Source organism: Pinus tabuliformis, chromosome Q, assembly GCF_031772625.1.
Source record: "Pinus tabuliformis cultivar Carrire ecotype Pingquan chromosome Q, CPIR1, whole genome shotgun sequence".
In the NCBI taxonomy this organism is placed as follows: domain Eukaryota; kingdom Viridiplantae; phylum Streptophyta; class Pinopsida; order Pinales; family Pinaceae; genus Pinus; species Pinus tabuliformis.
In genome coordinates this window covers 999459364-999484314 of record NC_142296.1, presented here as the reverse complement: position 1 = coordinate 999484314, position 24951 = coordinate 999459364, and the positions used below count along the sequence as shown (strand labels likewise).

At 37.8% G+C, this 24951-nt stretch overlaps 1 non-coding gene across 1 annotated transcript; it reads right to left on the bottom strand.

Moving 5' to 3' along the window:
* Positions 1 to 24569: 24569 nt before the first annotated feature.
* LOC149222847 (U1 spliceosomal RNA) lies at positions 24570 to 24729 on the bottom strand. The gene has a single exon (XR_016249817.1). It is a non-coding gene; the product is annotated as a U1 spliceosomal RNA (small nuclear RNA).
* Positions 24730 to 24951: the final 222 nt, after the last annotated feature.

Below are 24951 nucleotides of genomic sequence, written 5' to 3'. Positions count from 1 at the left end.
TTTTTCTTCTCACACATGTTAGTGTTTCATTTCTGGTGAGGACTTTAATGAATTTGTTTCTCACAAGAGTAAGAAACATCAAGTTATCATAGCCCAAAACTCATTAAGAACAGTTATTTAAATGATTTAGGTTGTTTGAAGAACTTCATTCTGAGCCATATCTCCCTTTTAACCTATGGTCCAGGAGACCCATCAAAAAATGGCGCTAAAAGAAGGGTTCAAAGTAAAATAAATTATTATATCATTTATTTCAAGGCATCTAATTTTTAGATTAAATCCTTGTTCTTTGTGTCATAACAACAGGCACTATAAGGCAGGTTAGAGGACAAGTTGAACTACTTTGAGTCAATCTTTTTTTATTGGCTCATATAAACAATGGCTCCTGCCTAGATCATTGTATTGGAACATGCTTTCAATTTTCATTTACCCAATATTCCCAACGAGACAATTTCCCTATTGCCAAGACTCACCTTTGATGGTGAAGGGAGCATATCTACAGAGTATCATCTTTATAAATTTTGTTCCAAGTGTTTAAATCATAATATTACTCATCTTAATGTTCTTTGCAGATTATTCGCTCTCAGTTTTCGAGGTTGGGTCAAGTATTGGTTTGAATCTTTTTTGATTAATTTTGTTCATTCCTGGTCTGAATTTGTAATTGAATTTTTAGCTAATTTTAGCAATGTTGCTTATGATGAATTAGGTGAAGAATTGAATTATTTAAGGAAAGAAATGGCGAATAATTAAAAATTTTCACGATTAGGCTGAAACATTTTTGTACTAGATTTCCCTTGGAAGAAATGCCTCCTGTCGATGAATGGTTTTGGTATCCTGTTTGTCTTTCAAATGAACAATATTAATTAATTGTTAAGCAATCTGAATTAGAAATTGATACCCATTCACATGTTGGTTTGAATTTTCATGATGATCTTGAAGATCTAAAAGTTGTAGAAACACCACAATATCTTACGACTTCTTTCATTATATTAGATCATGAGCAACGTGATATTTTAGAAGATAGAATTAACGCTCCCGATAATACTTCTTGATCGCTATCTTCTTCTAATGAGGAAGAAAATTTAAATAAAGATAGTTGTCATTCCCTCCAATATGCTACAATTATTTCAGAAATGAAAAAGAATGACTGTGAATTTTGTAATCATGTTATCGATAAATATTCTCCTAATTTATTTGGACAATTTCAAGATTAATTGTCGGGAGATGCCATCATTAGTCAAAATGTTTACTCCCCATTATTAGCCGAATCATCTTGTGACAATAAACATGACTTACTCTTAGATAATATTTCATGTTTAGATTTTCAAAGGAGCATACAATGGAGGTTGATCAATGTATGCGAGGAGAGGAAAAAACCCACAAGTAGAGTCATATGAGCCTACCATTTCAAGAGATGCATTTCATCTTCTTTATTCTTTTACATATTGTTCATTGTACCCTAAAATATTTGATAATGCTATGCAACCACACATTTTATATTATGTTGAATTTATTTATGCATTGTAAAATTGTAATCAAGTACAAATTAATGACGATTCTCATATAGAAGATAAAGGAGAGAATAATATTTCATCCCATGAACCCATCACTTCTTCTTCGGATCAATTTTTGTAGGGGGTGAAGAAGTAATTTAAATATGTCTCAAATTGTGTCTTCTATTGATTTACCTCAATTTGTGTTTGAAGAAGAATCTTGTTTTTATCATAATAAATTATTTGAGATTGAAGATTATAATTAATCAAATATTTTTACTAGTTGGCATCATGATATTAGTTACAAAACTTACACATCAAATGATGATGATTCAAAAATATTAGTTAATCTAGTTTCTTCATCTCAAATTATTAATTTTGAAATATGCAGGCTCAATAAGAATTATCAAGAAAAAGGGATAGTTACTTTTCAATTTAAAACTATGAAAAGTTCTCATTTTCTTGATGTGATCTATGAAATGGAACCTATTAATAATACTAAGATTATTTTACAAGTTTTTTTTTCATTACAATTCTCATGAGGAACCATTTTTATCTGCAAGTTTTTTTAAACAGTTCTATGTTAGTACATCTCAGGATATGGTTGGAGATTGACTTGTTTATTTTTATTTTTGAGATACTTCAATCTGTCTTACTAATTGAGTAGTTTAGAGTAGGCTAATTAGGTTAGTTTTTTTTTTTGCTTGAATAATGCAATGATGAGAACATGATAATATCAAGTTAAAAGTGATCCATCAACATGACACCATCAGGGAAGTTTAATTAACTCTCTTTCTTTTGCTTTCTATATTCTTGTACTTATGTTTTCGCCATTCTAAGGATGTGAAACCAGAATATGTTTAGTAAAAATAATAACTTATAATGTAACAACCCTAGTAAAAAATCCATGTAATAAACTTAATAAAGGAAAAATAATAACCAAGGTAATGGGACACGTATTCCAAGTTGAATGTTGGGAAAAACATAGTGATGGGGATCACTTGTGATTAATTAATGACTATGGAAATGGGCAAAGGAAATGGCAAAGACTTTGGAAATACAAAGTGGCATTAATTGACATTTTATTTATGAAAATAAAGGACATTAGGAGAAAAGGAAGGTGAAAGTTCATAGGTTGCATGTGAGGAGGAAATTGTAGGAAAATAATGGAAAATGAAGAAAATTGAGGCTTCTCTTGTACTATGTAACAACCCCCCCATTTATGAATAACAATAGCTAGGTTAGAGATATAAATGGGGACCCTTTTTAAATTTTTAGTCTTAGGATAATAAAACTTAACTCTAAGAAATTTCCTTGAAAAATCTTGCAAAACAACCCAAGGATGAGATCCTTATCACAAATCGCACTTTTCCATATGACTATCATAAAACACCTTTAAAAATCTGTGATGCGCGATCAAACCTCCCGCTATGATATCTCAATTATAAGCACCTTGTCATTTCGCAAATCACACTTCGCAAACTTTGCAAGTAATTAAGCTATGCTATTACAACGTCCATTAACGATTTGCGAAATGCGATATTGCGACAATTGCAATCACATTTTGCCTTATAGAAAGCACAATGCTATATTGTATCCGTTTGAAAATTGTGATGTGCGAATAAGAATTGTAAGCGTGTGAAATAATTGTGTTTTAAATACAAAAACGAGCAAATTGACATGTTAATAAATATTTAGCAGCGTGAGGAGAGCTAATCATTTTCCAAGTTATGGGTAGCTAACGTTGTGTATCTCATTAAACCTTTCTCACGATCCAAGGTAATTTCAAAAATGCATTCAATTTTAATTTCCTGATATTGTCTATGTTGATATATCTTGTCCATTTCAGGCACGCAACAAAAGACATTTCATTGAGGAAGGTGATGTAGAAACAGAAAAAGCAGAGCATTACTGAAATCGAGTTTACAGAGATGGCTCCCATATTCTCTGATACAATCTGCAACTCTGATGGAGGAGCAACAGCTTGGGAGGTCATTTACAATAGGCTTGAGGACGAGCGTCCCAAGATTACTGTTACAAGAGCAACAACTGACTCAACAAGACCTTCGGGGCTTCAATTCAAGGACACTGCCTATTCTTTCCTACATAGGATAGGAGCGAGGGCTAAAATCCTCCCATACACGGATATGATCAGGTGGGTGGTCGAAAACCTCACCATTAAAGATAGGCAATTCAGGAATTCAAGAAACGAACTCATGGGATCATTCAGAGCAAAGGACATGAAGAAAATGTATCATATACCTGATCCTCAGGATATATATGATAAGACATACATGGCCAGCTTCGCAAAGAAGAACCCAGACCCCTTCAAGCTGATTCAGGGCTGGAGAGTATTGGACAACAAATTCAAATTTGACAAATCGGGTATGTATACTATAGCCTCTTTGGGAAACTCCTATAACTATGCAGCTGCTATGTTATGTAGACTATATGAGTTACCTAATAATTCTAAGTTTTCCATAGAATGGATTCCTGTTATTGATGCTTGCGTTAATTCCCACATCATGAATTGGGCCAGCATCCTATCTAATAACCTAGCCTCCATCATTATCAAATATCGACAGAAGAGAGCCTCCTCTCCAGAGAACCTTCCCCCCTTCTATTTTAGTGCCTACATTATGGCAGCCATTTGTTTCTACACTGCATTTCCGACCGTGGGTTGGAAATGGACCTTACATGACCCCTACCCTATCCACCTTAGTCATAAGCAAATATGGGAATCCCATTATATACCCCATTTCTATAAGATATGTCATTTTGTTGTTTTGCCCCTATATCAAATAATTTTAAATAAGAAAGCCCCCAAGTTTTCCCAAGAAGCCACAACAGACCTTCTAGCTATCGGCAAATATTTTATTGAAGAATGGTTCACCTACATTAGGATTTTTGGTAGCACAGTCGACCCACATGTCCTTCCTTTATATGTTTCTAATAAATTGTTAGCAAGGGAAGTCGCCCACAAGACTGTGGAAAAAGGCCTAACTAAAGTCCTCAAAGAAAACAAGAACTTATTATGGCCCTCTTTTCCTGTCAAGTGCGGTTCTTTTGCTTTAGCAAATTTTAATCATGCCATTAAGGAGTCAGCAAACATGGAAGCCCTCAGGCTTCATACATTGCTAAAAAGGCAATTCGATCCAAACAAGGTAGCACATAACATCACTATTGCGGTAAAGCTCAAGCCATACAACCATGAGGATAATGATTTTGAAGACCTGTTACAGTCAGCCAAGTCCTTCGAACAAGCATTCGAATGGGCTAAAGCGAACCTGAGTCCTGAAAATTTTGAAAGATTTCAGGAATTCAGAAATGAAAGGCTTGCAATAATCCCACTGCACTTGTTGAAGATCGAAGATAAGCCTACACCAAGTGTGATTGTTAATAGTGAAGGACCTAGTTCTCGCACAACGTCTCAGGTGAATACTGAGAAAACACCAGATACGGGGAAGGCCCAAGAGACAGATAATACAATAGATTCCAGTTGGGAGTCAGCCGAGAAACATGTTCTGAGCACCCCACCTAAAGAAATTAGTTTAGAGGTCAAAGGCAGCAGTTTGGAGCAGGAGTGGGATCAGTTTAATCAAAAATTGCAAGACACTCCCAAAATGACAGATACCCAAGAGACAATGGAATGTCAAAATCCTCTACATATTCAGGAGAATACAGAGTCCAAGTCTATGGACGAGCAATCCAAACCCATGGATGAGCAGTCCAAGCCTATGGATGAGTAGGCGACAACATCCCAGCAAACTGAGATTATCCCTGCTCTGCCCACATCAGAGATCATCTTGAAAGTGACCGAAATCCCTCCACTTGATGTGTTCTATAGCCCACTCCACAAGGCTGTAGTAAGAAGACAAAGAAAAAGGAAAAGGGTAGAAACACCCGAGCTCCCACTTGGAAACGAGCCAATGGACATAGTTTGGAGGGACATTCCTTTCAAACTAGCTGAGAACTTGACTAGATTGTCACAGTTCACGGGAGCATATGCAACGGCCACCATGGAAAAAGCCACTAAAGTCTCTACTTTGTTGAGAGAAAAGGAGGAGAGGATTGCATAGCTCGAGCAACAGCTCGAAACAGAGAAAGCAAATGTGAACAAGCAAGCAGCTGAGCAACTTGCCCAATTGCAACAGAGCATGGAGGTCCTGAAAATAAGCCACGAAGTCGATATATCGGCTAAAAACATGCAACTCCAAGAATTGCAGCAAGCCATGGAAAGATATAAGGATGTTCCCACTACTGAGGAGTTCGTTAAAGAGATGCTGGAACTGAATTCCCTCCTAATGAAACAACAAGAGCATTTCTGACAAAAGATGTCACACATTACTCCTTATCTGATCATTAGTGACCAACTAACAGATAAGGCGATCGACCAGAGAATCGAGTTTACTGATCTCAACACTAGAATCTCACAGTTCATTGAATGGAAGGAAGCAAAAGACGAAAGGAAGGCTAATCTACCTGAAATCAAGGAGACACACAGACATTCTTTTCACAGATTGGGACGCGAGAATCAAGCACGCTGAGCTAGTAGTGGCAAGGGTAGCTGGGGTATCGAAAAATATAATCAAGGTGGTGAGCCACACTCTGTTTGTCACCAACTTGCTAAAGGAAGGCAACCTAAAAGAAATGCCTGATTTGGGTGCTTTGCATAAAAGCTAGCAGGAAAAGTTAGAGACTCAAAGTGGGGCAATCACAAAATTGACCAATGCCAACTGGGAGTCGTATTGGCAATACCTCATAAAATTGCACAGCCAGATCATCATCCTTAACTACTCGCTTCATTCAACTCAGCAGATGTTTCCACCTCTCACAGATGCAATTTTCACAAGACAGCTCAGGACACATTTTGGGGCACCTCCTCAACTCAAACCAATGACCGATATATGTGATTTGAAGGACAAGTTGGCAGATAACAAATCATCATCTTAGTTCTACTCATCAGGCCACTGTTTATTTTTAGAGTTAGTTAAATAGTTAGGAGGAAGGTTGTTTGAAACCTCCTCAAATTTTTGTATAATCTATTTTTGCACATTAGTTAGAATAATATTTATACCCTTCTCATGCATTTAGAGAAGGGTCCAGAATTTTATCAAAAACATTTGCAAAGAATGCACTTTTGTAATTTTTTGAATGCTTTGGTGAAATTATGGAACATGATCATTTCTTTTAGATATCAGACTACTTTCCTTTGTTGATGCACTATTTTGTTCTTAGGAGTTAATTTGATTTAAAGAAAGGAGTTGATCCATGTCATTAGTTAAATGAGCAGAACTTCGCACATATGGTACTATTATCTTGTATGATTGATTCTGTTTTCTTTTAATTAGTGACAACTCTTTACTTTCACGAATTGTATGTGAGATTTATTCTTTTTGTTAAGGTTAATTGCACTATTGTATGATGCTTAGCTGAAATTGTTAATTTTCATATATATAATTCATCATATATTCAATATATTTTATAAATTTCTTTGACTAACTATTTAGTCAAATAAATTATCTTACACGTATCATCTCTGTTTATACGTGATTAATCTTTATTATCACATGTTAAGTAGATGTCTATGTAGATCATATGCCACATAGAAATACTCGGGTTTATATTAGAACAAGTTAGTTAGAAGATTTTCATGATAGAATAGGTCATCTAGATTATCATTATTCTATTGAAAATGCTCATGAACCACCCACTCTCATCTTAAAACCCACATTGGGAAACTGGTCCCATTATCCCCAGTCAGAGCCACCACTTTAAACAGAAAAGGAGTTGTCTTATGGTCCGGACCGGGTTGTTATCCCCCATGTTGGGGCAGAAGAGATCTGAGGCCCTTCAACAACCTCATAAATAAAAAGGCTTTTCAGTATCAGTGCACAACCTTTTTGTCAGTCTTAGGTTGGAGCTTTCTCTCTATTCTCTCTCTCTCATACTCTTGCACACTTAGAGTTTTATTGGAGAACTCTTTGAGGAGAGTGGCATACTTGGGATTTGGAGCAAGAAGGAAAAAGAAGAGCAGGAAAGGACAAGAGGACATAAGGATAAACAACAACAACGAGTTTTGCTTGCAGGTACCGAGTTGCATGTATGATTTCCTTATTATTTTTGGCATGCATGGCTCATGCATGTGGTTTTTGTGTCATGATCTGTCATTGACATAGAGGTTTGCCTAGATTAGAAGTGGGTTTTCCTAGCCTTTCCATTTCCTAGATAACCATGGTGTTGTGGGTTTTCTTTCCTTATTTTTTTCTAATTGGTTCTCATGTTCCTTATGGATGTGGGTTGAGTTACTAGTTCGTGGAGCCTTGGTTGGATAAATGCACTAGAAGTCCTGTAAAAACTTAGGTTGAGTTACTAGTCCCGGAAGCTTTGGTTAGGAAAACACTCTAGAGCCCTTGGTGGGTTGAGTTACTAGTCTTGGAAGCCCTAGTTGGACAAACACTCTGGATCCCGGCAGCAGCTGCACGTTAAGTTACTAGTCCTAGAATCCTTGGTTGGAACAAATGCTCTAAAGCACTGCACAACTTGGGTAGAGACCGATCTGGTGATAGTTAGTGATGTCCGACGGTGAGGTCAAATCACTGGTTAGGAGTTGAGGTGTTTTGGCCTATGGAAGACCTGGTTTGGTTTCATTTGATTTGTTTCATGAGATCCCACATTCATACTTAGAATATGACGTGAGGGTGATTGGTTGAAAGAGAGATTTGGTTTAGCCCAATATATGGTTGGGTGGTACGTGGAAGTCCCTAACTTGGTTGGATTTGCATATGTTAATAAGAGCTCCTTTTTCTTTTGTATTTTATGAGTAAATGTGCTTGCCATTATGTGGCTTTAATGGTTGTTTCCTCATGGATATATCTCTAGTTATTTGTTGGTTATAAGTATTTTTTTATGATAGTTATGATATAGGGCTCTCATAATGTTTTGGTTAGTATATGAAATGTTAATGAATGAATGAACTAAGAGATAACAATGTAGATATTGTGAGGATATATCAATCCTCTTTGACGATTCTCAAATAAGTATGCGATCCCTATGCTCAGATTTGTTGTTAGTAGATTTCCTGTTTATGATATGTTTGATGAAATTCCTGTCATGGATAGTAGGGGTCAAATCAAGTCCTTGTTCAAGTGTTTGCATTAGTAACCTTGTTTCAATGTTGTTAATCATTTATGAAAGTTCCATGAAGTTCTGGGCAGTGACCAGTGTTTTAAAAACCGACCAGTCTGAATCGGCAACCGGTCAAACCGACTGGTTAGCTAGCCCACCAGGTCAAACCGGCAGAAAAACCCGGTTTGACTCTCCATTTCACCAAAAAAGTGACCAAACTGGTCCTAACCAGCCGGTTTAGGATGCCAATGACTAATTTGTGGTCAAACCGACCGGTTAGCTACCATGACGGAGGAGGACCCATGCAACACTGTTTTCCAAGTATTTAGGGTGTTTTGGAGGGAAAGTAAGGGTTTTCTCCCTCCAAAAACACCCTCTCCATGCCTTTAAAAGACCCTTCACCCTCTCATTTGTCTCACACATCTCATTTGGAGTATTTGTGAGTTTGATTGGGAGCTTGGGGAGTGTTGAGTTTTTGCTGGAGTAGTGGAACAACAACGAGTTTAAGCTAAGTAATAGTCACCATGCCTCCAAAAGCCAAGGATACTGCATGGGCTCATTGTGATATGATTGATGGAAAAATGATCTACAAATATTGCCAAAAATCTATTGGAGGGGGTATTAATAGGTTCAAGCAACACTTGGATGGGATAGGAGGCCATGTAAAGCCATGTGAAGCACCAAATGACTCAATAGGGCATATTAGGGCAGAATACCTTCAGAAGTTTGAGACTCAAGTCACTGAACCAATAGAGAAGTTTGTGACTCAAGCAGTTGCAAAGTTTGGGAGTCGAGACTCAACCAACTGAGTTTGATCATGATGACTCATGAGAAGTTTCAACTTTCAAGTGATAATGTTGATCACTATTATCATATATGTTATTATGTAGACTTGTAGTAGGCCATTGGCCATAGTTTGTAGGCTTTGTTTTTGCACTCTAGAGGTCATTTAGAGCCTCATTTCTTATGTATTTTGTCAATGATATGTATTGCACTCGGTGCCATTTTGATATATTCACCTTTACATGGTATATAAATGAGAAATCTTTGCATATTTTTTCTCTATTGGCTTGGTATCATGGTTTTAAATCTTAAAAATAGTTTTTTTCATTAAAAATTAATTATTTAATGTATTTTTTTTAAATCAGTTCGTTTAGACCTTACCAGTCCCAGTTCGAAACCCGGTTCATTAGGTGGACCGGTCCGGTCACTGGTTCCGGTTTTTAAAACATTGGCAGTGACTTGAGTCCTGGCTTTGAAAAAGTGGTACAAAATCATTTGGGGTTGCTGACACTAAATTGCTTGAAAAAGGCCACATTCGCATGGATTCCTTGTTGTTGGAGTGACTGGAGGGTTACAGTCACATGCATGCCTTGTCATAGGAGCAACTAAGACTCTAGGTCAGTGAAAAAGCAAGTTCTCTCAAGAATTGGACACCTAAAGGGGTTGGTTGTCTCCTAAAATTTTTGTAGCTTCTGAGGAAGGTTATATTGGTCCTATCATGTCGATTCCACTTCCTTAAATGTACATGGGGAGTTGAATCATATCATAGTAACTCTTTGTCACATGTTTACCCTAATGGACCGGTTAGCTTGGGTAAATGTGGGAGGAGGGTGTTACAGAGTGGTATCTGAGGCCTCATCAATAAAAAGGCTTATGAGGATCAATTCACAACCTTTTTGTCAGTTTTAGGTTGGATCTCTCTCTATTCTCTCTTTCTCATACTCTTGCACACTTAGAGTTTTCTTGGAGCATCCTTAGAGGAGAGTGGCATACTTGGGATTTTGAGCAAGAAGGAAAAATAAGAGTAGGAAAGCACAAAAGGACATTGAGATCAACAATGATAATGGGTTTTGCATGCAGGTACCGAGTTTCATGTATGATTTCCTTGCTAGTTTTGGCATGCATGGCTCATGCATGTGGTTTTTGGGTCATGATTTTTCATTGGCATTAAGGTTTGCCTAGGTTGACAATGGTTTTTCCTATTCTTGCCATTTCCTAGATAATCATGGTCTTATGGGTTTTCTTCCCTTTTGTTTCCTGCTTGGTTCTCATATTCCTTATGGCTATAGGTTGAGTTACTATTTCCTGGAGCCTTGTTTGGACAAATTCTCTAGAAGCCCTGTAACAACTTAGGTTGAGTTACTAGTCCTGGAAGCCTTGGTTAAAAAAAATATTGTTAGGTCCCTATACTACTAGTGTAACCCCTTATTGTTATTAGTACAACCCCCTTATTATATTGTTGTGCCCATATAGTCCCCATATTGTTATTATTGTGCCCCATAGAAGCCCACTATTGTTATTATTGTGCCCTTACATTATTATTGTTATGTCGGATTTGATTATATTATGACCCCTTAGACTCCTATATATAGAAAGGAGGTCTTGTCATTTGTATCATCCAAGAAATGTTCATTTGTGTAATGTAAAGGAGGTTTCCCCATCGAAGAGGTTTATTTCTAAGGTGTTGATCTATCTTTTCTATATTTTTGTGAGTTGGTTTCATAACATTTGGTATCAGAGCTTTGGATTCTAGGGTTTCGTTGCTCCAAATAGGTCATCGTGGCATTTTCACTATAACTTTTTTTCGGCGACATTTCAGAAGCTATAAAAAAAAACCCATTGGAGACAAAATCGGTCTGAACCTCGGCTCTCAATTTCAGATCCTGACTCGCAATACTTTCCGAGATATAATCTGAAGAAGTTAAGGTTTTTATAGACCCCCTAATTACATTCCAAACAGGCCACCTTGGGAAAAGCATCATAACTTTTGCTTTGAGCATTAGATTGAATTTTCGTAAGAAGTTACTGAAAGAGGACAAACTATAGTTTTTTTGTTATCATTTTCAGAACCTAAGGTGGAAACAGTGACCTACGGCACGTCGTACAAGTTCACTCTACTGAACCAGTCTATACTTAGGTCATCGTGGGAGATTTGGCATAACTCTTCATTGGAGAATAAAATCTTGATCAGATTTACGGGGTTAAAAATAAGACTCGGAGGGATATTACAGACCAAAATTTTAAAACTTAAATATCCGAAAGGACAGAGTTACAGTGGTTTCAAGATCGAGTTCCTAAAATAAAGAAAAAGCAAGATGAGGAAGTTTGATGGCAAGGATCTGGTAAATTGGATACTACAGATGGAGAAATATTTTGATCTACATGGTGTATCACTATTATAAAATGTATGTATTGCATCTTCATATTTAGAACTGGATCAATTTTTATGGTATAAAGGGCTTTTTTCTCGTAAAAGACTTATTATGTGGTCAATTTTCATGGAGGAAATGATAGCACATTATGAGGATAAAAAGAGCAACACCTTATTTAGAGCAACACCACAACAATTGGAAGAAAAAAGAGAAAAAGGGCTTTGTTACAATTGTGATAACAAATACATTAAAGGTCATAAGTATGCTGAGAAGAAATTATTTTACATTGATTGTGGAGAGGAGGAAGAAGAGGATCAAGAAACGTCAAAAGAAGAGTATATAGACCAGGAACCAACTCCAGAGAAAGAAGAAATGAATCCAACCATATCTTGTAAAGAATTGGAAAGAATTACCACTCCTAAAAATCTCAAGATAGAAGGACATATCAAGAAGAAAAAGGTTCAAGAAGTGAAAGATCACATCGAGAAAGAAGAAATGAATCCGACCATATCTTGTAATGCATTGGATAGAATTACCACTCCTCAAACTATCAATATAGAAGGACATATTAAGAAGAAAAATGTTCATGAATTGAAAGATCACGTCGAGTCTCAAGAAATCAATCTGACTATATCTTGTAATGCATTGGAAGAAATTACCACTCCTCAAATTATCAAGATAGAAGGACATATCAAGAAGAAAAAGGTAAGAGTGTTGATTGATTCGGGCAGTACCCATAATTTTATTGATTGTAAGATAGCCAAGGAATTGAATTGCTTCCTATATCCAGCACCGAAGTGTCAAGTGATGGTTGCAAGTGGAGGAACCATAAATTGCTCTGGAAAGTGCCATAATATCAAGCTATCCATGGGAGAATATATATTGAATAGCCCAATGCTTTCCATTCTAATGGGTGGTGCTGATGTTTTACTAGGAGTCCCATGGCTACAATCTTTGGGTACAATAGCTTTTAATTTTCAAGAACTTTTCTTGAATTTTTTTTGGGAAGGAAAGGAATTTGAATTGAGGGGTATCGAAGGAAAACCTGGAAAGATAGTAAACTATAACAGCATGACAAAGCTTCTAAATAAAGAACAATAGGGTGTAATTTCACAATTATGTTCACTAGAGGATCCCACATCGAAATCATGTATTTCTCCAGATATCCAAAACGTTTTGGACAATCATTCCAAGGTATTTAAGACTCCCAAAGGCCTCCCACCTATTCGTTATCATGATCATGCTATTCATTTGATTCCGAGAAGTGTTCCTCCAAACATCAAGCCTTACATATATCCATATGCCCAAAGGAGTGGGAACTCATTCAAAAGTTGTAGAGGATCCCAGTTCAAATAGTATTGTGAGAACTTGACAAGGAAGGAAAAATCATATTGGAACCTGAAGTAGTCACAGAACTAAGAAATTGAAAGCTATGAAATAGATCAATTTCAAAGTATCTCATCAAGTGGAAGAACTTACCCATTGAAGATTCCACATGGGAGGACAAGAATTTATACAAAAGCATCAAGAACTGCTCAAGCGTTGAGGACAACACTTTTTGAAGGAGAGGGGAATTTTAGGTCCTATACTAATAGTGTAACCCCTTATTGTTATTAGTACAACCCCCTTATTATATTGTTGTGCCCATGTAGTCTCCATATTATTATTATTGTGCCCCATAGAAGCCAACTATTGTTATTATTGTGCCCTTACATTATTATTGTTATGTCGGATCTGATTATATTATGAGCCCTTAGACTCCTATATATAGAAAGGAGGTCTTGTCATTTGTATCATCCAAGAATTGTTCATTTGTGTAATGTAAAGGAGGTTGCCCCCTCGAAGAGGCTTATTTCTAAGGGGTTGATCTATCTTTTCTATCTTTTTGTGAGTTGGTTTTATAACAAATACCTTAAGCCCTTGGTGGGTTGAGTTACTAGTCTTGGAAGTCATGGTTGAAAAAACACTATAGAGATCGACAACAACTGTGGGTTGAGTTACTAGTCCTAGAAGCCTTAGTTGGAATGCTCTGGAGCCCTGGACATCTTGGGTAGAGATCGATCTAGTGATGGTCAGTGATGTTTGATCGTGAAGTGGAATCACTGGTTTAGGGTTGAGGTGTTTTGGCTTTTGGAAGCCCTGGTTTGGTTTCATTTGATTTGTTTCATGAGGTCCCACATTCATGCTTGGAATAAAGGCCGGGGGTGATTGGTTGAAAGGGAGATTTGGTTCAGGCCAATCTATGGTTGGTTGGTACGTGGAAGTCCCTGAATTGGTTGGATCTGAATATGTTAATAAGAGCTACTTTTCCTTTGGTATTTTATGAGTAATATGCTTACCATTATGTGGCTTTAATGGTTGTTTCCTCATGGATATATCTCTGGATATTTGTTGGTTATAAGCATATTTTATGACAGTTATGATTATGGTTGTCATCATGTTTTGGTTAGTAAATGAAATGTTAATGAATGAATGGCATAATAGATAACAAAGCAACTACTGTTAGGATATATCAGTCCTTTTTGATTATTCTCAGATAAGTATGAGATCCCTATGTTAATATATGTTGTTATGACCTGTAGATTTCATGTTTATGATATTTTTGACGAAATTCCTGTCATGGATAGTAGGGGTCAGATCAAGTCCTTGTTCAATTGTTTGCATTAATAAATTTATTTCAATGTTATTTATCATTTCTGGAATTTCCATGAAGTTATGGGCAAAGGCTTGAGTTTTGGCTCTGAAAAAGTGGCATAGAATCTGGGGTTGCTAACATTGAACTGCCTTAAAAAAGCCACAATTGTATGGATGCCTTGTTGTGTGAGCGGTTGGAGGGTTACAGTCGCATGCATGCCTTGTCATGGGAGCAATAAGACTCTAGGTTAGTGAAAAAGTAATTTCTCTCAGGGATTGGACACTTAAAGGGGTTGGTTGGCTCCTCAAAATTTTGTAGCTTTTGAGGAAGGTCAGATTGGTCCTGTCATGTCGATTCCACTTCCTTTAATGTACATGAGGAGTTGAATCATATCATAGTAACTCTTCGTCACATATTTACCCTAGTGTACCAGTTAGCTTGGGTTAATGTGGGAGGAGGGTGTTACAGAGTGGTAACTGAGCATGGTTTTGTTCTCCTTAGGTGATGTATAGTTTTCGTTCTCCTTGGACGAATGTGTTGTCATGTGTACATATCAGTTTCACATGTGCCCTTATGCTTGTGGTCTATGTGCTTGTTGTGTATGCATGGTGGTGGTCATGGTTGTCAATGTGATATCATGCAGAAGTCGATGGTGTTGTTGTTAGAATGTGTTTGTCATGAATGGATGTTAGTGTTTGTATGTATTGTGTATACATACATGTTGTACATATGTTGTTATGCATGCAATGTGTCTAGTTGTGGCATCATGCATGGTAACTGGATTATGATTGAGATGATGTTTATATATTGTGATGATTTTGATTATAAATGTATTACACTAATCTGGGTGATCTTGTAGACGATATATCCTCCCCTGAACTAAACTGAGGTATGTTGGTTTGTTTATGATTTGGTTTAGCTGACATGATATACCTTGTAGGAAGAGAATATCAAATATGGCTATCAATATGGCAGACCACAGCTCACAATATTCTCCCTATAGACCAGATGAGCAACATGGTGAGGGATATTCTCTTGACATAGCAGACACTTTGAGAAGTTTGAAGGCATAAATAAGTAGTTGAAAATAAGATAATAACTGAATCATTCAAACACAAGAGAGACTTTCTAGGGCACAAGAGAAACACGCGGAAGTCAATGTTGTGATTATTTAGAGTTTGTCATACTTGCAAAGACAAGGGCCACTTCGAGTCAATCATGGATAGGAGGATAGGACTAATGGAGCATATGGTAGCAAGTGACATGATGGGAACAGGTTGGATAGAGATGCCATGGCCATAGATGGCAGATTCTTGGATACACTTGATAGAAGAGGGAATGAACATGGGCTTTAATTTAGTTATGGTTCAGACATGTATAATGGCCATCATCCCTATCATCCTGACAACAGGAGTGATAGGGGATATTTTTTGGATGAGTTCAAGAAAGGAATTCCACCTACATTTGATGGGGCAATGAAGAAGTCACATAATGCAGAAGCGCGGTTTCTTGGGATGAATAAGTTCTTCATATTACACAATTACTCAGAGAACATGAAAGCTAAGATAGAGACTTGCAATCTTAAAGTTAAAGCAAAAATTTGGCGGGAAGATGTAAAGAATGTTAGGGGAATTCGGGAAGAGGAGTTGACTTGGAGTGAGTTCAAGAGACTTTTTAGGAAGAAGTATCTATCAGAGAGATACTATGATGATAGGGAAAAAGAATTATATGAGCTGAAGATGGGATTTATGATCAACGAGGAGTACACTAGCATATTTTTGGAGTTATTGAGATATGTTCCTTACCTCAAGGAGGAGAAGGCCAATATTTAGAGATTCATCAATGGTTTGTCGGTAGCATTCAAGGATATGATTGAGTTCGATGAGCATATATCATTGGAGGAAGCCATCGGAAAGTTAAAGCATTGTTATGAGCATCAAAGCGCAGATCTGAAACTAAGTAGGATTGGAAAGGTAATGAAAAGAATAAAGGAAAATGGGATAGTAAGCGAATAATACCTCATGACACAGGTAACAAAGAGAATGCAACACTTCTTAAGAAGTTCAATGCATCTAATAGAGGACAGGGATTTCGGTCTAAGGAGTAGAACAAAGGTGATGGTAGGAAGCCCTGGCAATGTTGGACTTGTGGAGGAGAGAATCATAGAAGAGATTGTCCACGACATCAGGGTGGTAGACTGTAGATCTACAGTGCTCATGAGGCATAGACAGTGGGGGATGTTGGACAAAGTATTCCTCAGATTTATGTAGCACTAGATAACAAACATGTATATCACCATGTGTCTATTATCGAGATGGATAGTAATATTTTTGATCAAGTTGCTTCTATTTTGATTGACCTTAGATCTAATTATATTTATGTTAATCCTGACCTAGTGGATAAGTGTGGTTTGAATAAGTAAGTGCATGCAAAATCTTGGTTAGTGCAATTGGCTACAGGTACAAAGAAGAGAGTTCATCTTTCGGTAAGAGCTTGTGCATTTGAGTTGAATTGTATGCCTACCTTAGCACACTTGAATGTATTTCCATTGGGATCATATAGTATGCTTTTGGGTATGTATGTTTGTATCTTCATAGGACCAAAGTGGATTGTTATGACAAGGCCATTGAGTGCTTGGATGACAGTGGGGAAGAAAGAATCTTGTAGGGTAAGAAGAAGGAAACATATTTTAGAATGGTAACAACTATGCAAGCGAAGTGCAGTCGCAAGAAAGGGTGTGTGTTATTCGCAGTGCATATTTCTTGTGATAAAGATAAGAAAGTTGAGGATGCAGATGTATTGAGGAGTTATCTAATTTTATAGCAGTTTCAAGAAGTGTTTTCAACATAGATTTCAGAGTTTCCGTCTCACAGGGAATTGGACTTTTCTATTGAGTTGGTACCAAGGGAAACACCAACATCAAAGGCACCATACATGATGAGCACAGCAGATTTAGTGGAATCGAAGTTGCAGTTGAAGGAAATGCTTGACAAGGGATACATTAGGCCAAGTGTATCACCTTAGGGTGCACCAATGTTATTTGTGAAGAATAAGGATGGTACTCTCAGGTTGTGCATTGATTACAAGAAGTTGAATAAAGTGACCATCAAGAACAACTATCCATTGTCGATGATTAATGACTTGTTTGATCATTTGAAGGGAGAAATGGTGTTATCAAAGATAGATATGAGATCAGGATACCATCAAGTACGCATTAAGGAAGAGGACATCTACAAGACTGCTTTCCAGACCAGGTATGGGCATTATGAGTTTGTTGTAGTTCCATTTGATTTGACTAATGCTCCATCTACTTTTATGTGCTTGATGAATAATGTATTGCATCCTTATCTAGACAAGTTTGTTATTGTATTCATTGATGATATATTGGTATATTTTAAGAATGAAGAAGAACATGTTGAACATTTAGTAACAATATTGAAATTACTAAGAGAGCATCAGTTGTATGCTAAGCTTGGTAAATGTAGTTTATTTTAGAAAAAGGTACATTACTTGGGACATGTGGTTTCCAAGGAAGGCATAACAGTGGATCCAGAAAATATAAGGGCTATCATGGAGTGGGTAGTTCCTTGGAATGTGGATGAGGTAAGATCATTCATGGGATTAGCAGGTTATTATAGGAGGTTCATCAGGAACTTCTCATAGATTTCTTATCCTATTAGATCATTGCAAAGGAAAGGTAAGGAATTTGAATGGACAGAGGAATGTGCGGCCAATTTTGAGAAGTTGAAGAAGTTGTTGACAAATGCTCTAGTTCTAAAGACTGCAGATCTAGACAAAGAGTTTGTGGTATGTACAGATGCTTGCAAGAGAGAACTTGGTGGAGTCCTTATGCAGAAAGGACATGTAGTATACTATGAATCAAGGAAACTGAATGAGCATGAGCAAAATTATTTGACACATGATCTTGAGTTGGCAGCGATTGGAAGTGATCATCCATGCTTTGAAGATATGGAGACACTATCTTCTTGGAAGGTAGTTCATCTTGATGAGTGATCACATTAGATTGAGGTATCTATTTGACCAACCTCATCTAAATGCCAGGAAAGCTAGATGGTTGGCCACGATCAATGAGTTCGACTTTGAGATCAAGTACATCAAGGGGAAAGAGAACAAGGTTGCAAATTCTCTTAGCATGAGAGTACAAGTAAATCACATAGCAATTATGAGCTCCTACGGGACAAATTTACAGGATCAGATCTTGCAGGTAGGACGACAAGATGACAGGTATAGGGATATTATGCACATGTTACAACAGGGTACAAGTGATCATAAGAGTACAAATGCTCTTAGCATGAGAGTAAAAGTAAGTGACATAGTAGTTATGAGCTCCTACGGGACAAATTTACAGGATCAAATCTTGCAGGTAGGATGATAGGATGACGGGTATAGGGAGATTATGCACATTTTACAACAGGGTACAAGTGATCATGATGTGTATTATCATTTCACAACAGATGGTTTGGTCATATTTAGGGACAAGATATATGTCTGAGACAACAGTGAGATGAAGAAGCTTATCTTGAGGGAATTTCATGCTAATCTATATTCAAGTCACCCAGGATATCAAAAGACATTGAAAAAAGTGAAGAAGTTATATTATTGGCCAAATTTGAAGAAGGATGTGGTAGAGTTTGTGGCTAGATACTTGGATTGTAAACATGTAAAGACATAATGTAAGTATCTAGGTGGATTCCAGAACCTAGGAGTGAACTTAGCATCCCTATCTGAGGATGTATGTGCTGCATCAACAATGGAGGTGGGAAGAGTATCTTCCACTGGTTGAGTTTACTTACAACAATGGGTGTTAGGAGTCATTAAGGATGAGGCCATTCGAGGCACTGTATGGGTGGAGTTGTAATGATCCCATAAGTTGGAGTGATCCAGTTAACAACGTGTTGATATGACCAAACATGTTGGCAGAGATGGTACATGAAATGCAGGCAATCAAGAAGAATTTGAAGGCAACAAAAGACAAATAAAAAATTAATGTAGATCATAATAGGATGTTTAAGGAGTTTTAGGTTGGGGAATAGGTGTACTTTCGCATCAAGCCTAAGAAGAGCTCCTTGAGGATTGAATCATGTGCCAAACTGGCACCTCAGTTGTGAGGACGTTTCAAGATTATTAAGAGGATTGGGCCAATAACTTATCGACTTGCACTGCCTACGACAATGAAATCCATGATGTTTTCCATGTGTAATTGCTTATGAAGTATGTTAAAGATGTTGATCATGCAATCGACTAGTTTGTATTGCAGGTGGAGCCAAAAGGAGAATTCCAGCTAGAACCTTGATGCATTTTGTAGAAAAGATGCTTATGCTCCGAAACCGAGAAATTGAGTAGGTTAAAGTGAAATGGAGGCACTTTGGGCCCGATGAAGCTACATGGAAGATGGTTGATCAAATGCAGGCTATGTATCCTTCCCTATTCACTGATTGAGAGAATGTTTTTGGCATATGTTTTGGTGTGATTTTTTTTGTATATGTATTTTTTTATATGGATGTAAATACAACCATGAGATGTGTTATAAATCTCCAATAAGCAATATGGTTGTCATGTTTTTATGTCTCTTGTTGGTTTGCTTCTCAGTAGGATGATCATTGTAAATATTACAACGAGCTAATTTATAAAGCTCCATGGGCAGTATGTTTTGTTTTTCAGTAGTCTTGTTGGTTGTAGGTGTCATTAATAACCGAGGATGGTGCTCCACCAAGGGGGAGGGTTCCGTAACAACCCTGGTAAAAAATCCATGTAATAAAGTTAATAAAGGAAAAATAATAACCAAGGTCATGGAACACGTATTCCAAGCTGAATGCTGGGAAAAAAATAGTGATGGAGATCACTTGTGATTAATTAATAGCTATGGAAATTGGCAAAGGCAATGACAAAGTTTTTGGAAAGGCAAAGTGGCATTAATTGGCATTTTATTTATGAAAATAATGGAAATTAGGAGAAAAGGAAGGTGAAAGGTCATAGGTTGCATGTGAGGAGGAAATTGAAGGAAAATAGTGGAAAATGAAAAGAACAGAGGGCTCGTTAATAAAAAGGCTTATGAGGATTAGTTCACAACATTTTTGTCAGTTTGAGGTTGGAGCTCTCTCTCTATTCTCTCTCTTTCATACTCTTGCACACAAGGTTTTCTTGGAGCACTCTTGGAGGAGAGTGGCACACTTAGGATTTGGAGCAAGAAGGAAGAATAACAATAGGAAAGTGCAAGAGGACATTGGGATCAACAATGACAACAAGTTTTTCTTGCAGGTACCAAGTTGCTTGGATGATTTCCTTGCTAGTTTTGGCATGCATGGCTCATGCATGTGGTTTTTGGGTCATGATTTGTCATTGGCATGGAGGTTTGCCTGGATTGACTGTGGTTTTGACTAGCCTTGCCATTTATTGGATAGTCATGGTGTTATGGGTTCTATTCCCTTTTGTTTTCTAGTTGGTTCTCATGTTCCTTATGGATGTGGGTTGAGTTACTAGTTCTTGGAGCCTTGGTTGGAAAAATGCTCTGGAAGTCGTATAACAACTTGGGTTGAGTTACCAGTCCTGGAAGCCTTGGTTGGAAAATGCTTTGAAGCCCTTGGTGGGTTGAGCTACTAGTCTTGGAAGCCCTGGTTGGACAAATGTTATGGATCCAAACAACATGTGTGGGTTGAGTTACTAGTCCCAAAAGCCTTGGTTGGAACAAATGCTCTGGAGCCCTAGACAACTTGGGTAGAGACCAATCTGGTGATGGTCGATGATGTATGACCGTGAGGTGGAACCAATGGTTGAGGGTTGAGGTGGTTTGGCCCTTGGAAACCCTGGTTTGGTTTCATTTGATTTTTTTCATGAGATCCCACATTCATGCTCAGTATATGGCATGAGGGTATTTGGCTAGAAGAGAGATTTGGTTCAACCCAATCTATGGTCGGGTAGTACATGGAAGTCACTAACTTCGTTGGATTTGCATATGTTAATAAGGGATCCTTTCCTTTAGTATTTTATGAGTAAATGTGCTTTCCATTATGTGGCTTTAATGGTTGTTTCCTCATGGATATATCTCTGTTTATTTTCTGGTTATAAGCATGTTTTATGACAATTATGATGTATGGCTCTCATCATGTTTTGGTTGGTATATGGAATGTTAATGAACAAATGACCTAATAGATAAAAATGCAACCACTGTGAGGAGATATCAGTCCTCTTTGACGATTATCATATAAGTATGAGATCCCTATGTTCATATTTGTTGTTATGGCTTGCAGATTTCATGTTTATGATATGTTTGACGAAATTCTTGTCATGGATAATAAGGTTCAGATCAATTCCTTGTTCAAGTCTTTTCGTTAGTAACCTTCTTTTCAATGTTATTTATCATTTCTGGAAGTTCCATGAAGTTCTAGGCAGTGGCCTGAGCCTTGGCCCTGAAAAAGTGGCACAGAATCCGGGGTCGCTGGAACTGAACTTCTTGAAAAAAGCCACAATCACATGGGTTCCTTGTTATGGGTTGGCTCCTGAAATTTCTGTAGCTTCTGAGGAAGGTCATATTGGTCCTATCATGTTGATTCCACTTCCTTAACTATACATGAGGAGTTGAATCACATCATTGTAACTCTTCGTCACATATTAACCTCGGTGGGCCGATTAGGTTGGGTAAATCTAGAAGGAGGGTGTTACACATAAAATTCTCTTTCGTTTCACATAAAATGTAGTTCTTATGGATCTCTTTAGCCTTAAAGCTAATATCATAACTGCACATTTAATTTTGGGTTCATTTTATTTTGCATTTGATTTCTTTGGTATGTAATAAAAAATAAATCTATGAAACATCACATACACAAGTACATATTCATTACTATTTAAATATCAAATGGGAAAATATTTAAAACTTTCAATGATCCTATTATCCCTCAAACTTTGATCGTCCTTTTTTATCCTGGTAATGGAATTTACAATGCTTGCACTTTCAACCTCCAATGGCTGTTGCTGTTACAACAATAACAATTAAAACCAAAGCACGTCGAAGTCCTTTTTTTTCTCGCAACTTACCCCTAGGCCTGAGTCTCGGTCGCACTCACATTCACTGTTCAAAACAGCTGTCAATGGCTCCTTTTAAAACTAGGAAAATCTATGGTTACCCTGTTTCTGCATTTTCTCCTCTCCACAGACATAGGATTGCTGGACTCGTTTTGGGCAAAGGCAGATGACACTTTGAACAACATCATCCAAACCCGATGGGCAAATAGGAATGAGAATTTGCAACTTTGGTCTTGGGCCCCTCCTTTCATGGTAACAAAAATCAATTGTGACATTGGAATGCATGAAATATTGCTGAGCCAAACGTTTGCAAAACTGTTCTCTGCTCTTCCACTGTTCTGTTAGCCCGTGTTTCACTTGAACCACGTTGGCTCAAAAAATAGATATAACATATATTTCACGCTGTAAAAACCAGAAATCCAATTACTATATGTCCAGTTGTGAAAGTCTCCGTTCTAAATTCGATTTCGATCTTGATGGTTCTTCAAGAGGTTGCCCTAGCAATGCAGCTTTTGAGTTTGTAATGAGGAATCGCATGGACGAACCAGCCTATGTTGCTGTAGGGAATATAGTCTAACCTGCCAAGGATTATGTCGACGTTGTGGCATCCAAGAAGGAACGGAAGCGTCATAAATTTGTTTGAATGTGGAAGCATAAACCTGAAAGGGGACTCAAAACTCAACCGTGAGCAATTAAGGAATCGAAAATCTTCCACGGACCATTGGAGGTTGGAGTCCATTGTCGCCTTCCCTCATAGCCAATTTGAAACTCAAACAGGTAAGGAGCAGGAAGGACGGGTGCAAGAAGATATCCAGATTTGGAGCATCCTCCGGGGGATACGAAAACACAAAAATCAACAACTCCACATCGAGAATCATGCATAGAGAGCATCATATAGGAATAATGTGGGAGGATCAAGGAACTTTAATGATGGCAATTCAAGCCGTCAATCCACCTTGTCACAAAATGAATCCATCCATCATGGCACTTGAAGAACATCTGCATGTGAGAGGTGGGGAAACCCCTTGATCAAATTAATCATCATTGGAGATGATCCTATCTAGGTTTCTTTAGTGCACTAGTAGAAGATTGCTACCATGGAGGATCCTATCTAAGTTTCTTTAGTGCACTAGTAGAAGATTGAGTCTTCCTCCCTGTTTGACCCAGGTTTTTGTGATTGCTATCATGGAGGATCCTATCTAGGTTTCTTTAGGTTTCTTTAGTGCACTAGTAGAAGATTGAGTCTTCCTCCCTGTTTGACCCAGGTTTTTGTGATTGCTATCATGGAGGATCCTATCTAGGTTTCTTGTAAATGATCCAGTCTTCCTCTTCCTCCAGGCATCCGCTACACCCGTTTGGCCCTCGGAAGCATCCCTTCCTTATTCCTACTTGAGATAGAAATTTATTATTTGCTGCCAACAAACAGAGCGCTGCTACTCCTAGCCACAGTTGTGGGAGCTACACCTCCTTCTTGGGCTTGTCATTTGATGACACCCGCTACACCTCCTTCTTGGGCTTGTCATTTGATGACACCCAATCTTGATCTTGATCGGTTTGTTAGGTCTCTTGATCGGTTTGTTAGGTCTCCTTCCAATATCAATCTGTGAAAGGGAATGGCAGCTGCAAACAAACAGTAACAAGAAGACTAGCACCAATATCAATCTGTGAAAGGTAATGGCACATCTGCAAACAAACAGGAACACAAGAAGATTAGCACCCAATACCAATCTGTGAAAGGAATGGCATCTCAACAGCAAACAGTAACAAGAAGATTTAGCACGCGGAATCGCGTAGCATCCCTCTCCTCTCGCCTCGAAGCAGCAGAGCACTCCGCTCGCCTCTCAACTATGTATGTAGTCATGGAGTGATTTAAGGCACCTGCTGCCGCTAATTAATTTGACTGGACTTACAGACTGTTAGATTTAAAGAAGCTCCCGTAGTTTGCAGTTAATTTAATTTGATTTTACCTCCGCTGTGCCACAAATTAGGACGTGCACTCTCCTCGCACTCTCCTCGATGGCAGACTTTAGTGCACTCTCCTCGCACTCTCCTCGATGGCAGACTTAGATTTAAAGAAGCTCCCGTAGTTTGCAGTTAATTTAATTTGATTTTAATTTTTGTGTGGAGGCCGCGCGAACGCGAGCCTCCGCTGCCACAAATTATGACGTGCACTCTCCTCGATGGGAGATGCTAGGTAAACCCCCCTCCCAAGTGCAATGGAAGTGGTCTTCCTAGGCCATCGACCTTCTTGATCATCGATTGACCCCGCCCAGGTAAGTATGTTTTGAACATTTCCATCTTACCCCTCTATACCCCCTCCTTTTCTTCCGTGCATCCCCACTTTGAATGTGGGATATATATATCCACCACACAATAATGTCTTAATCCATAATTAAAAAATACACACTCAGTTGCTTAATTTCATCCTTATTAATATTCACACTCAATTAATTTCATCCTTATTAATATTCACACTCAATTGCTTAATTTCATCCTTATCGAT